The sequence below is a fragment of the Protopterus annectens genome, chromosome 2.part0, assembly GCF_019279795.1.
Source record: "Protopterus annectens isolate FY-2018-M chromosome 2.part0, PAN1.0, whole genome shotgun sequence".
In the NCBI taxonomy this organism is placed as follows: domain Eukaryota; kingdom Metazoa; phylum Chordata; order Ceratodontiformes; family Protopteridae; genus Protopterus; species Protopterus annectens.
Genome location: NC_056728.1, coordinates 1,227,172,983 through 1,227,187,982, shown reverse-complemented (window position 1 = coordinate 1,227,187,982; position 15,000 = coordinate 1,227,172,983).

Below are 15,000 nucleotides of genomic sequence, written 5' to 3'. Positions count from 1 at the left end.
TGTACTGGCCTCTTTGGTACAGATGGAAACCTGAAGATGGGAAGATGTGATAGAGTGACTTCAGCATAACAACCAACTACTTATGCCCAACACTAAAGTAGGATACCATTAAATGAATGAAATTATTATCTGTGCATACCTGTAGATGAACTGCCTGCCTAGTCTAAATGCTTTTAGTTTGGGAAATTATGACAGCTATGTTTATTCTCTCACTCATATTTCAGCACATTCATCATTATTATCAACATACTTTTTCCCATTTTTTCTACATAGGGTTAGGGTGTCACATCAGCTGTCATATCAGCTCAGTGCCACTCTCCACCCTGCTCTGACAACCTTGACTAACTGTTGCAAGTCTTCTCACATTATCTATCCATTGTTTGGCTGGTTGTTCTTGCTTTTTCTTGCCTTCCTTCTGTCCCTCCCAAATCTTCTTCATGGTACGTCTACAGTTAGTGGGGTTTGGCTTTATTGGTCTGAATCCACCAGTAAAAACTAATAAAAAAAAAAAAAAAAAAGTAAAAGCCAAAGGTTATGAACCTTCAGAAGCCATGTAGCTGAAACAGTGGATTATCCTTAAGAGGGTCATTTGTACATATTGCAAGGGTCTCCAATACAGATGGTTTAGGGTGTTACACAATGAAGATTCTAGTTTTCTGAGTCTTTCTTGTAGTGTTTTCTAAATGGGTTGACTGCGTGACCTTTCTACACTTTGGTTTGGATTTTCTCTATTTGACATGATAAATGTTCTGTTTCTACTCATTTTCACCCCATGTGCCTTCAGTTTTGCATTACACCCCCCCCCCCATTTACTGAAGTTCCTGTTCTGCCATCTTAGCCTCTTTGTAAGCCAGATGGTATTTATTCATAACCTGGTCTATATTTTCTATCTCCTACTTATTCCTGACCTCCTGTTTTCTTCTGATAACTCCCTGAACTTCTGCATTCCACCACCAGTTTTTCTTATATACCTTACTTCATACCGAGTTTGGCCACATTTCTATTCCATTTTCTTTACCTATGCTGTTTGAGATTTTGCCATTCTTCTTAAGCTTCACCTATTCTCTCTTCTTCTTCTCCTTCTTGAGGTGCCAGAGCCCTGAGTATTTCCTTGAATTACTGTGCTTCTGCTCAAATCAACTTCTGCATTGTTAGTGTAGTTTCTGTTGACTTAGAGCCTTCTGTGACCCGACTACTGTTTGCATCCGATTGTGGTTGTCAGTGGTTTATGATGTGGGCTAACTGTTTCACTGGGGATGACTTTGCAGTCTCTACACCAATGCCCTGTCTTTGCTAGCAGGAAGTCTACCTGGATTGCGTGTTTACCACACTTGTATGTAATGTTGTGACTTCCTGTTTTTGTGAACCATGTGTTGACCACTATCAAGCAATTTGCCAGTCTGAAGTATAGAATGGCCATTCCTTCTTTATTCCTGCTGCCCCAACCAGGTGAACCCAGGCAGTCCTCATATCTTGTTCTATGTATCCTGATATGAGTACTCAGGTCCCCCATTATCAGCACCAACTCATGCTCTCTTGTGTTATGTAGTAGCTCCTACATCTGCTGCCCGAGTGTACTCTTTTCTCAGTGTCACAACCCTGCCATGGGGCACAATCTGAGATTAATAATATTGGCCTAATTTTACATAGGTTGGTACTAGGCTATCAGCCCTAAGGCCTACACAAGCCTAGCCATAACAATTCCCTGGATATTTCTTCCCACTGTGTTTACTTCCCTGGACCCCTGTCTAGCAGAGTGACTGATGTGATCCCCGGGGTGAATTTCCTATCTCCCATTCAATCTTCAAGGTTCCTTTTGAAGACGGCCAAGGAGGTGCTCTGCTTGACATGTATGGGCAGTCTATTCCAGAGTATGGGGAGTTTCTGGGTCAGGAACCTATCCCTCCAACATGTTTTGTTCATTGTGATGGCAAGGTTTAGATCCCTGGAGAGTGTGTCTCTGAGGGATTGGGATTTCTTGAAGTGGACCATGTCCAACAGCTCAGGGTCTGACATGGCCTTGTATGTTAAGTAGAGATCGCCTCTGAGTAGACGATATGCCACAGAGTATAGCTGGAGTTTTTTTAGATCGTCAGCATAGGGCATCTGCTTTAGGCCTGTGATTCTTTTAGTGAGGTATTTATGCAGCCTTTCTAGGTGTTACAGATGTCTTGTGAGGTACATACTGAATGGGTCTAATGAGGGATGAGTACAGTGGGACAATGACCGCCTTTTTTCTGGATGAAAAGCCCTTAGTGATGAGGCGTGCCACATAGAAGGATTTCCTGACTGTTATGGTGATGTGGTTATCGCAGGTGAGACCACTGTCCACCTGTGTCCCTAAGTCTCTCATCACACTTTTGGTGTTTAGTGTACTGCCACCTATGTGGTAATTCATGGGTACATGTTTTTTTCCCAAAGGGAATAACTATACTTTTCTTGGAATTAAGCTTGAGCCCATGGCTCTGGCACCAAGCATCTGTATCTGTAAGGCCCTTTTGTAGAATATCCACATCATTTGGGGATTCAATAATGGATTCCAGTTTGCAGTCATCTGTGAACTTTGTTAGCCAGAGTCCCTTAGTGTTGGCCTGTATTTCAGAGAAGTAGATGGCAAACAAGAGCGGTCCCAGGACTGAACCCTGAAGTACTCCACTTGTCACTTGTCTGGAGCTGGATTTGGAGTCTGCTACTTTTACAGTCTGAGTACTGTCAGTAAGCCAGTTGGCAACCCATCGAGTGGCGTAGGGATTTATGCCCAGCTTAGTAAGTTTATCTATGATTCCAGAGTGGGGGATGGTGTAGAAGGCCTTGGCGAGGTCCAGATAGGCTGTGTGGACCACCTTACCCTCGTCCACAGCTCTGGAGACTGATTCGAAGAAGTCAATCAGGTTCAGAAGACAAGATCGGCCCTTCATGAACACAAACTGGGTGGGGTCCAGTGTTTGAAGGATGCAAATGTCTTTTTTTATAAGTTCCATGATAATGCCCTCCATGCCCTTGCAGATCAATTTCATCAGACTGATGGGACAGTCGTTCCCAGGATCCAAGGTGGATCCCCCCTTGTGGAGTGGGATAACTGTAGCTATGCAGCACTCAGTGGGCATGAAGCCTGAGGTGAGGCTATGATTAAACATGACACTTAGGTGAGGTGCCAGTTCATTTTGTAGTTCATGTAGTACGCAGCCCGGGATGTCATCTGGTCCCATGGATGCTGTATTCTTAGCTTTGGAGAGTGAGATTTCTACCTGTGTGGCCGTGATTACCAGAATTTGGCAATCTTTTGGTATTGAGATGGGCCTTTTAGGGAGTGAGAGAGGGGTGAAGTTGGCACTAAATCGATCTACCAGGATACTGGCGTATCCTTGAGATCAGCGTATTTAATGCCATTATGTTGTAGCTCAGAGCAGATCTGAGCACTGCCATTTAGTTATTGACATAACTATAGAATGCCTTGTGGTTGTTTTTGGAATCTTTGGCAATTTTATTTTCATAATTGGCTTTGGAAGATTTTATGAGGGTTCTCAGCTTCTTACTGAGGCTGGTAAGGGAGTTTTTTGCATCCTAAGATTTTCCTCTTTTCTGCAACAGTTTCTTCCTTCTGTTGTATAGTTTGTTTATTGCAGGGGACTGCCAGATTGGCTTCCTTTTTTGGAGGAGTGTGTCTTGGTTCTGTTTGGGATGACATGATTCATGCAGGAGTGGATGTGTTCATACAGTGCCTTAGTGTAGGATTCAGCAGTCGAACTTTCAGCTCCCGTCTGCATGAGTGTCATGAAGTTTGTCACTTCTGACTTGAGTAGCATGAAGTTGGCTTTGGAGAAGTTTTTTAAGGAGGTTACCTTACAGGGGGGTGGAGGTAGGATGTGGATGTCAAGGTTGATTAGCTTATGGTCAGATCTGACCAATGAGGGTGTGGAGCATCTATCTCCCATGTTGGTAATGACCAGGTCTAGGATATTGGAGCCCCTGATGGGACAATGGATAAGATGATCCAGGGCATTGGAAGTTATGAATTCCAATAACCATTGGGAAAAGGTGTTGGTACCAGATTAGTTTTCCCAGTTAATGGCAGAGAAGTTGAAATTGACCATTATTAGGGTGTTTGGTTGCATCTTAATATTCTCTAGTATGTTTAGAAAGGTGTAGTGAGAATCTTGGGGCATGGTGGGGGATCTGTAGCAAGCTACAATTTGGATTGCAGTCTTACCTAGTGTTAGTTGCACCTGGAGAATTTCAGATGCATTGTGTTGGGCAACTAGTCTGGAGGTGTGAATATCCTTGGTGAATATGGACACTCCTCCATCTTTACTGTTTTGGTCTTGGTTTGTTGGCCGAAAAGTGTGGTAAGAGTTGTAGCCAGGTATTGCAGGGGTGTTCTTACACGGAAACTCGATCAGTCCAAATCAGTCCAACCAAGGAACTTCTCAAATATACCATTTATTAGACACACAATTCACAATTGTAGACAAGTTAACCTAGGTTTCGTCTTGAACTTATACAGACTTCATCAGAACTAACACATCATACTGAAACCACTTCCCTTTATAACACTCCCAGGTTAATTGATTAATTACACTCCCACAAAATTAAAGACACATACCCATCAGACCATACATATACCTAAAAACATATATAAGCTAAAACCATGAATAAAAACATACTATAATATTACATAAAAATAAACATATAAAAATATGTAAGATAAAATAAGTACAAAATGAATAATACAATAATTTGATTTGTTAATCCAACAATATAAGTTACAAAATGTCTAGATAAAAACAAATGTTATGGCAGAAATTTTAGCCCAGTATATATCTTAACTTTAGTAATGGGGCTAAACTAATATGGTCATTAATTCCAGGATAACTAGTGGCATTTAACCTTATTTGCCATTTAGTTTCACTAATATCTAAATGGACATCCAAAATATGCCCTTGATTATCCTTAATAACTTGCTGAATAATACAAAATTGGAATTCGTGACCTATATTTGTCTTAATATGTCGCCAGTGCATTAGTATTTTTTCATATGTTTAATGTCCAGCAAATGCTCCCCTATCCTTTCTCTAAGTGTACGAAAGGTTTTTCCAATATAAAATGCCGGACACTGATTGCACTTAGCTGAATACACCACATTTCTGCTATAGCAATCATAATGTCTATTAATAAATATAATTTCTTTCCCTAATTTAATCCTATTTCCTGATGTAAGAATATACTTGCATTTATTACATCTGCCACACTTAAAATTCCCAACCGGTCTACAAGACCTAGATGTCAGTTTTAACTTACTACCCTCTAATAGTTTTTTAAAAGATCTATCCTTTCTATATACATTAATGGGAGAGGCCCTTAATTTACTATATACACTAGTATCTAATTTCAATAAATCCCAATTCCTCTGTATTATCCTCCCCATAGATTCCGTGTCACAATTATATGTGGTTATAAAAAACAAACCTTCCTTAATTTTATTTTCCTTTTTCACTTCAAATTCAACCAACAACTCACCTATGTCTGTACCATTTTTTAATATGGGCTGATAAATCCCTCCCTTTCTTTTATCTATAATCTCCACCTTAATAGCTTGTACCAGGGTCTCGGGTAACCTCTTTTCAAAAACATTCCTGTAATAAAATCTAGTTCCTTTTCAAAATTTAAGTAGTTATTAACCATTCTGGCAGCCCTGACCATCTGCCCTTTAATTATAGCCCTTTTCTGGTGGTCAGGGTGCCAGCTCTGATATTCCAAATAAGAATTCGAAAAGGTAGGTTTTCTATAAATATTTGATATAAGACTCCTTTTATCGTTATCATCTGTCAAATGGACATCTAAATAATTTATTTCAGTATAACTATAAACAAAGGTAAATTTTAAAAAATCGACCGAACTGTTAATATATTCCAGGAATGCTTCCAACCTCTGAATGTCACCATCCCAAATTATAAAAATATCATCCAAAAATCACATATATTTCTGGATGAATTTATTAAAATCACTTTGAAACACATATTTTTGTTCCCAATAGGACATAACATAATTTGCATAAACGGGGGCACACGCTGCCCCCATTGCTACTCCAGTAGCCTGCTTATAGTAGCTGCCCTCAAAAAACAAAAAAATGCTTTTTAATACCATGTCCATAAGGGACACAAAAACATTTATTTGATCCTGATCAAATGACCCTATCTTATTTAGCTGATTCTCCAACCATTCTAGCCCAATACTATTAGGAATCACTGAATATAAATTACAAACATCAATAGTAAGTAAAATAGTTGAAGGGCCTATTCTCACATCATTTAGTTGGGATAAAAAATGCCATGAGTCCTTAGTAATGTAATTGAACATTTTTAACCCCCCTTGGAGATGAAAATCTAAATATTTACTTATAAAGCAAGTTTTATTCATAGCCATAACATTTGTTTTTATCTAGACATTTTGTAACTTATATTGTTGGATTAACAAATCAAATTGTTTTATTATTCATTTTGTACTGATTTTATCTTACATATTTTTATATGTTTATTTTTATGTAATATTATAGTATGTTTTTATTCATGGTTTTAGCTTATATATATTTTTAGGTATATGTATGGTCTGATGGGTATGTTTCTTTAATTTTGTGGGAGTGTAATTAATCAATTAACCTGGGAGTGTTATAAAGGGAAGTGGTTTCAGTATGATGTGTTAGTTCTGATGAAGTCTGTATAAGTTCAAGACGAAACCTAGGTCAACTTGTCTACAATTGTGAATTGTGTGTCTAATAAATGGTATATTTGAGAAGTTCCTTGGTTGGACTGATTTGGACTGATCGAGTTTCCGTGTAAGAATATTGGTTCTTCAGTTTATCTGGATTTTTTGTTTGGCATCATGGAATCTGGGGCGGCCAATTCAGACATCATGGAGCTACTACTCAAAATTAATGAACAATTGTCTGAGCATACGAGCAAATCAAAACTTTGGTGGAGCAACAACAGGCATCATCCTTGGCTCCCCAAAAATTTGGGTAGTCTAGGTAGTCTGGGCTTACCGTTAACACAGCCTACTCCCACAACAAGTAATAAGTCTGTTAATAAGGAGGCGAATGCCAATGAACATGTCAATGTACAGACCGGTAAGAGAAATGTTTTAGCAGCTAGTGGTTTTATGGAAAATCATTTGGATAAAATGCAGTGGAAAAATCTAAAATTTGATTTTCAGAATGGTTCAAATAGTCATAAAACAGGCTCAAAAGTTAACCTGACTTTAGTAGAACAATTAAAAAGTTTTGAAAACAAATTGCATACTATGAAAAAGCTCCAGTTAGAAAACGGATATTTGAGTAGGAATATTGAACTAGAATTAGTGCCTCGGGGACTAAGATCATGGAGATATCCAAATGGTATTTCTGGGAACGAGGCAATGATCCAGGAAGTACATAAGCTTTTTGATCAAACAGGGTTGGAGTTAATGAGAATAATGATAAAATACAATGACGAAGTTATAGTTCGTTTAATGAATGAATTGGAGCAGGACAATGACACTATACTAAGTGATCTGAATTTCGAGCATTATTTAACCAATTATCAAAAATTTTAAATACAGTTGAAAATGACTGTTATACTATATTCCAAAGGAAAACACATAAAATACAGAGGGATACTGATGAATATCGTAATCGGAGGGTGTATCCCTTGTCTAAGGGTAATCGTAATTACATGGAATCAGCAACTGGTAATCTAAATGAAAAAGAAGGGGAAATGATGTCATCACGAAGGGACGTGCATCTCCAGCATGACGAACACGCTATGGAAGAGGGTACGAGGCGTTCTGAACGGCTGCGTAACCGAGAAGGGAATTACTCACAACAGATGAGAGAGGAGACTGAGAGACACGTGGACCAGGGAGTCAGACCTAAGAAATGGGGTCCGCAACGAAAACAGCACAAGGATTTTCGCCAGGACTGGAGATAGAAGCGTCGGGTGGTTTGGCCCATATGACGGTTCGGTCGAGAACATCAAGTGTGGGTGGTAGAATTGAAGACAAACTACGGTTAGGGAACATTGTCGAGTTAGCACAATTTCAACCCATGGAGGTATTAACAGTAGTAATGGATGCTGAAGGGGTGGATGGACCCCCTAGTAGCAAAATGACTGATTCGTTATTAAATGTAAGTATTTACCAGACTGTAGATACCACAATGAATGATGGTTTAGATGTAATGGTTTTATCTGGATCAAAGTATTGTGATGCAAACAATTGTGTGACTATTAATGGAACAAATGTTTATTTTAACAGTGAAACAAATTTTTCGCCTGAGACTAGCGTAATTACTGATCTGCATTTAGTAAATAATAAGGCTGGATTGTTATTTAATAGCAATACTGATATGAATAATGTTATAAACGTTTTAGAAGACAGCGAGAATAATTTAGACATTAGTGGGTTAATTGATTTAATACAAGAAGCGAATTATGTTACAGGCCCTAGTGAACCCATTATTATATTTAATCAACATGGGGATTTTAAAGTGTACAATTATTCTAGTAAGTCAATAGAGGTTAAACACGCTGAATTATTATCCAAAGGATTTACCTTTATTCCTGGTAGGAAAGGTAATATTACTGACGTGCTTATTGACTTAAAGTACTTAACTAGGAAAATGAATATTAAAATGAGTTTTTTACAGGACGGACACGTAAATACTAGTGTTTTAAAGAGACCTAGCAAATTTAATCCTATCACAAATAATACAGTGATGATGTTTGAGAAGGCCTGTGAGTTAGAAATGCGGGAATATTTCAAAGGCAATATGAATAACAAAGTGAAAAATGTGTATAGTAATTTGACCGATGATGAAGTTGTAGTGCTTAATAAGCTTATCACAAATAAGGACATTCGTTTTATGAAGCCTGACAAGGGCAATGGAATAGTGATTATGGATAAAAATGACTACTCAGACTATATGTTTAGGATGTTAACAGGGGAAGCATATGAAGAAATAACTTTAAATGAAATTCATGTGGCCTATTCAAAGATCGACCTGATGCTAAAGGATATGCTTTATCAAGGACAAATCAATGAAATGGATTTTGAGTATTTGGTGAATAATTTTCCAGTAATAAGCAATATTTTTGGCATTCCTAAAATTCACAAGGGTCTGACTGATGTTTCTTTCAGACCGATTGTGGATGGTAAAAGGAATAAAACTTGCTTTATAAGTAAATATTTAGATTTTCATCTCCAAGGGGGGTTAAAAATGTTCACTTACATTACTAAGGACTCATGGCATTTTTTATCCCAACTAAATGATGTGAGAATAGGCCCTTCAACTATTTTACTTACTATTGATGTTTGTAATTTATATTCAGTGATTCCTAATAGTATTGGGCTAGAATGGTTGGAGAATCAGCTAAATAAGATAGGGTCATTTGATCAAGATCAAATAAACGTTTTTGTATCCCTTATGGACATGGTATTAAACAACATTTTTTTGTTTTTTGAGGGCAGCTACTATAAGCAGGCTACTGGAGTAGCAATGGGGGCAGCGTGTGCCCCCGTTTATGCAAATTATGTTATGTTCTATTGGGAACAAAAATATGTGTTTCAAAGTGATTTTAATAAATTCATCCAGAAATATATGCAATTTTTGGATGATATTTTTATAATTTGGGATGGTGACATTCATTGGTTGGAAGCATTCCTGGAATATATTAACAGTTCGGTCGATTTTTTAAAATTTACCTTTGTTTATAGTTATACTGAAATAAATTATTTAGATGTCCATTTGACAGATGATAACGATAAAAGGAGTCTTATATCAAATATTTATAGAAAACCTACCTTTTCGAATTCTTATTTGGAATATCAGAGCTGGCACCCTGACCACCAGAAAAGGGCTATAATTAAAGGGCAGATGGTCAGGGCTGCCAGAATGGTTAATAACTACTTAAATTTTGAAAAGGAACTAGATTTTATTACAGGAATGTTTTTGAAAAGAGGTTACCCGAGACCCTGGTACAAGCTATTAAGGTGGAGATTATAGATAAAAGAAAGGGAGGGATTTATCAGCCCATATTAAAAAATGGTACAGACATAGGTGAGTTGTTGGTTGAATTTGAAGTGAAAAAGGAAAATAAAATTAAGGAAGGTTTGTTTTTTATAACCACATATAATTGTGACACGGAATCTATGGGGAGGATAATACAGAGGAATTGGGATTTATTGAAATTAGATACTAGTGTATATAGTAAATTAAGGGCCTCTCCCATTAATGTATATAGAAAGGATAGATCTTTTAAAAAACTATTAGAGGGTAGTAAGTTAAAACTGACATCTAGGTCTTGTAGACCGGTTGGGAATTTTAAGTGTGGCAGATGTAATAAATGCAAGTATATTCTTACATCAGGAAATAGGATTAAATTAGGGAAAGAAATTATATTTATTAATAGACATTATGATTGCTATAGCAGAAATGTGGTGTATTTAGCTAAGTGCAATCAGTGTCTGGCGTTTTATATTGGAAAAACCTGTCGTACACTTAGAGAAAGGATAGGGGAGCATTTGCTGGACATTAAACATATGAAAAATACTAATGCACTGGCAAGACATATTAAGACAAATATAGGTCACGAATTCCAATTTTGTATTATTCAGCAAGTTATTAAGGACAATCAAGGGCATATTTTGGATGTCCATTTAAATATTAGTGAAACTAAGTGGCAAATAAGGTTAAATGCCACTAGTTATCCTGGAATTAATGACCATATTAGTTTAGCCCCATTACTAAAGTTAAGATATATACTGGGCTAAAATTTCTGCCATAACATTTGTTTTTATCTAGACATTTTGTAACTTATATTGTTGGATTAACAAATCAAATTATTTTATTATTCATTTTGTACTGATTTTATCTTACATATTTTTATATGTTTATTTTTATGTAATATTATAGTATGTTTTTATTCATGGTTTTAGCTTATATATGTTTTTAGGTATATGTATGGTCTGATGGGTATGTGTCTTTAATTTTGTGGGAGTGTAATTAATCAATTAACCTGGGAGTGTTATAAAGGGAAGTGGTTTCAGTATGATGTGTTAGTTCTGATGAAGTCTGTATAAGTTCAAGACGAAACCTAGGTTAACTTGTCTACAGTTGTGAATTGTGTCTAATAAATGGTATATTTGAGAAGTTCCTTGGTTGGACTGATTTGGACTGATCGAGTTTCCGTGTAAGAATATTGGTTCTTCAGTTTATCTGGATTGCAGTGGTGTTCTCTGGAGCCTTGAACCAGGCTTCAGTTACTGCACAGATATCGATGTTCTCCATTTTTAGGAGTGCCTGGAGAGAGTGCATTTTGAGGTTTATACTTCTAGCATTGAGTAGCATTACCTTCAGATTTTGCATGCTTGTATCTGTTACAGTGGTGGTTTTGTCCTTTGAACTTTGCCTAAAAAAAGCACTATAGGGGTGGCAAGAGCAGCTTTAGCCAGTAACCTGAATCCCAGGGGTGACAGGTGCAGACCATATCTGGCAAAGCATCATGGTTTGTCAATCATGTCATCCCAGGCAGACAGATACTGGATCCCCTTTGAATGACACCAGAAGCTTAGCCAATTGTTGAAGTCAGTCATTTTGTCCTTATGCTGTGGTATCATTCTGAGCAAAGGCAGGATGCTACTCAGGGCTAGGGTCATACCTGCCTAGGCCACATGATCCGAGAGCTCTTCCATGTCTCTTTTCATGTAGTCCAGGCAGGTACGTCTCAGGTAATTCACTCCCACATGGATAATGACAGAGTCATATTTGTACTTGTTGTGGAGTGACTTGAGTGCATGCGTTATGTGGTGGATCCTGGCACCCGACAGGCAGCTGACTGTAATTTTCTCCTTGTTCAGCCTGGTGAGTAGAACATCAGTGTTCCTGACTATAGAGTTACCTATGACTAAAGTATTAGGTAAGTTGTCTTTCCTTAGGGGCTGTTGGGTGGCACACTGGTGTTGTGAGCTATGTGTCACTTTGGTTGTGACTGGTGTTTGGTGCATTTCAGCTTCGGAGGTTCTTGTTGCTTGGACAGGTTAATGTTAAGGGCCTCCGCATATGTGGGTTTAGTGTTGCTATGTGTGGGTGTTGATGGTGTGGGTTTTGAAGGGCTATGTGTTGCTTGAGGTGTTCCTCTTGACTCTCTAGCACAATCTTGGCTGTGGAGAGCTTTGCTTCCAGTTTGGCTATGTAAGTGCAGTTTATTTGTTGGCTGGCAGGAGGAGAGGGTTGTCTGTGTACATGAGGCAGTTGCTGCATTGCCCCAGAATGCCCGGATTCACCAGATGGACAGGAGAAATCACTGAAAGCTGTCCCTTGGACATGCCTATTTAGGTGCTTTTTTTGTAAAGTACAAGAGCTGTTTTCCCTTACCTTTGCAAGGTACTTTGCAGTTATAGGCTGTTTAGTGACTACGATTAATTTATCTTTATTAACAAGGAGAGTTGAGTGCTTGTATCAGTTTAAGGCTTCCTTGTGCTTTCCAGCAGGTTCTCGAGCAAGTGCTAGGCATAGGGGTTCAGATTTTAGTGCTACTACTGAGAAACCAGCTAGTTGTAAGGGAAAATTTGAAGAGCAGACTTTCTGGCACCTGGAATAGTTTAACAGTAGCTCCGCAGTGCTGCGCAATGTGAAAAACATGCAAACACACGCATTTTTAAGCCAGAAAGTTGAAAGGGATATAATTCAGCCCAAAATGGCTAATAAAATTACAATTTCAGAGCTGGAAACCACTCCTCTAGTGTTTGATAGGCAGTACAATGCTCACCACTCCCACTGGTAAGCAGTAGGACTTCTCTCTACCACAGCAAGGTCTGGATAGCTCTGAACAAGGAAAATAAAGTCCTGAAACCAGCAAAAGCCTGGTATCTGGACTATAGTAGCTAGGAAAGGCAGGAAACGAGCAAACAAGATAGTATTTTTGGGGGGGGTTGGTTAAAACAGGCTAAACAATGCAATAATACAATACATAAACACAGAAAAGGCTAGCGCACTTGAGTGTGTAGCCCTAAACAGTAAATGCAATGAAATCTCTACAAAATTAGCAAGAAGCAAGGCAAGTGCACAACTGAAAAACGATTTACGAGGCAGGAATACAGTAGAATAAGTAGTTAGTCTACATATACAGAAAGCCTACATATACAGAAAAGCAACTAAAACAATTCAGATGCAGTGCAACCTAGAGCACTTGAGTTGTAGCAATATTAAAGGCAAACACAGTTTTAATAAATGCACTAAAATATACTCTATATTTCCAAAATGTTTGATAAGCACAGTCAGAACACAAGGAGATTCAGGCAATTTTTCTTTTTTTCTTTTCTTTTTTTTTTTTTTAAGAAAAGGAGAAAGGAGGAACAGAAGGAAAGAAGCTAAGTGGGTTGGCCTACTCAGATGTTCTCTCTCTATTAGGTAGAATGAGCTAATGACACTAAACTGGGAGGAGTGTCCAAGATCACATTTAGAGTAGGGGAGGGCAACTGCAAGGCCAGCAGGTATAACAACAAGATGTGAATAGGGAGAGAGGGTGGGAAGCGATTTTAGGCAGAAAACACTACAGAAATGTTTATCACAGCAGAAAACCAGCAGTGAGTCAATAGCTATGAAATACAGTACAAGTATGCAGTATACAACAAAATTTCTATAAATATCTAGAATAAATAATGACTACTAAAAATAAGCAAAAATAAATAAATAAAAAAAATAAACAGGCTACTTATTGATATATATCACAGATCAGGTGCTCCTCCTCAGATAGCTCTGTGTGTAATGGCTGAAACACTCAAGTTAACTTCTTAAATAACAGAAAGCTGAAACCTGAAACAACTTTAAAAAAAGTTCAAAAGAACCAATGAGGTGCTTTTTCCAAGCCGTAGACCTGGCAACCCAACTAGACAATGACCATATACACTAAACTCTCACTGAAGTGGGGGATGGTCTTTGCCAACCAAGATGGCCTGGACAATGAGCTCAGAAAACAGCCTCTAGCAAACAACTTGGCCCACAAACACAATCAGGAATATGGAGAATATTACAGCTACTACCTAAACTATTTTAGGCAGAATAAACTACAGAAATGTTTATCACAAACACAGTCAGGAATATGGACAATATTACAGCTATGACCTGAAGCATTTTAGGCAGAAAACACTATAGAAATGTTAATCACAGCAGAAAACTAGCAGTGAGCCAACAGCTATGAAATACAGTACAAGTATGCAGTATACAATAAAATTGCTACAAATTTCTAGAATAAGCAATAAATACTAAAAATAAGCAAAAAACAGGCTACTTATTGCTATATATCACAGCTCAGGTGCTCCTCCTCAGATAGCTCTGGAGTCTGATTACCATGAGTTTTTCATGAATTCTTCTGAAGTTTCTCCTCACCATAATTCCCACACCATTTCTAGTCTGTCCTCCTGCGTAGCAGAAACTGGATCCCAAGCCAAGTGGCTTTGTTACACTGTCCTTCCCTCTTGTCTCCAGGATGTCCAGTCTCCTCCTTATCATTCCATCCTCTTTAAAGCTGCATCCTGCCAGTGAACCTATACGCAGTGTGGCAATCCTGAGTTCATTTTTGACAGGTTGATTGGTTTTATAACCATCTTTCACTCAACAGATCTGTCCCAGGCAATCCAGACTAGACAACGGGACATTAGTAGCTTATTGACAAGTGCCTGCTGGATCAGTAAGTTACTGATGTCCAGTAGTAACTTATTGATTCAGGGATGCTGGGCTTTATGGTGGGCACACACAGGCCAACAGAGGCACAATGATCCCTCCCATCTTTATATCATGGATCCCGGGACATCAGTAGCTTATTGATAAGTGCCTGCTGGATCAGTAAGTTACTGATGTCCAGTAGTAACTTATTGATTCAGGGATGCTGGGTTTTATGGTGGACACACACAGGCCAACAGAGGCACAATGATCCCTCCCATCTTTATATCATGGATCCCGGGACATCAGTA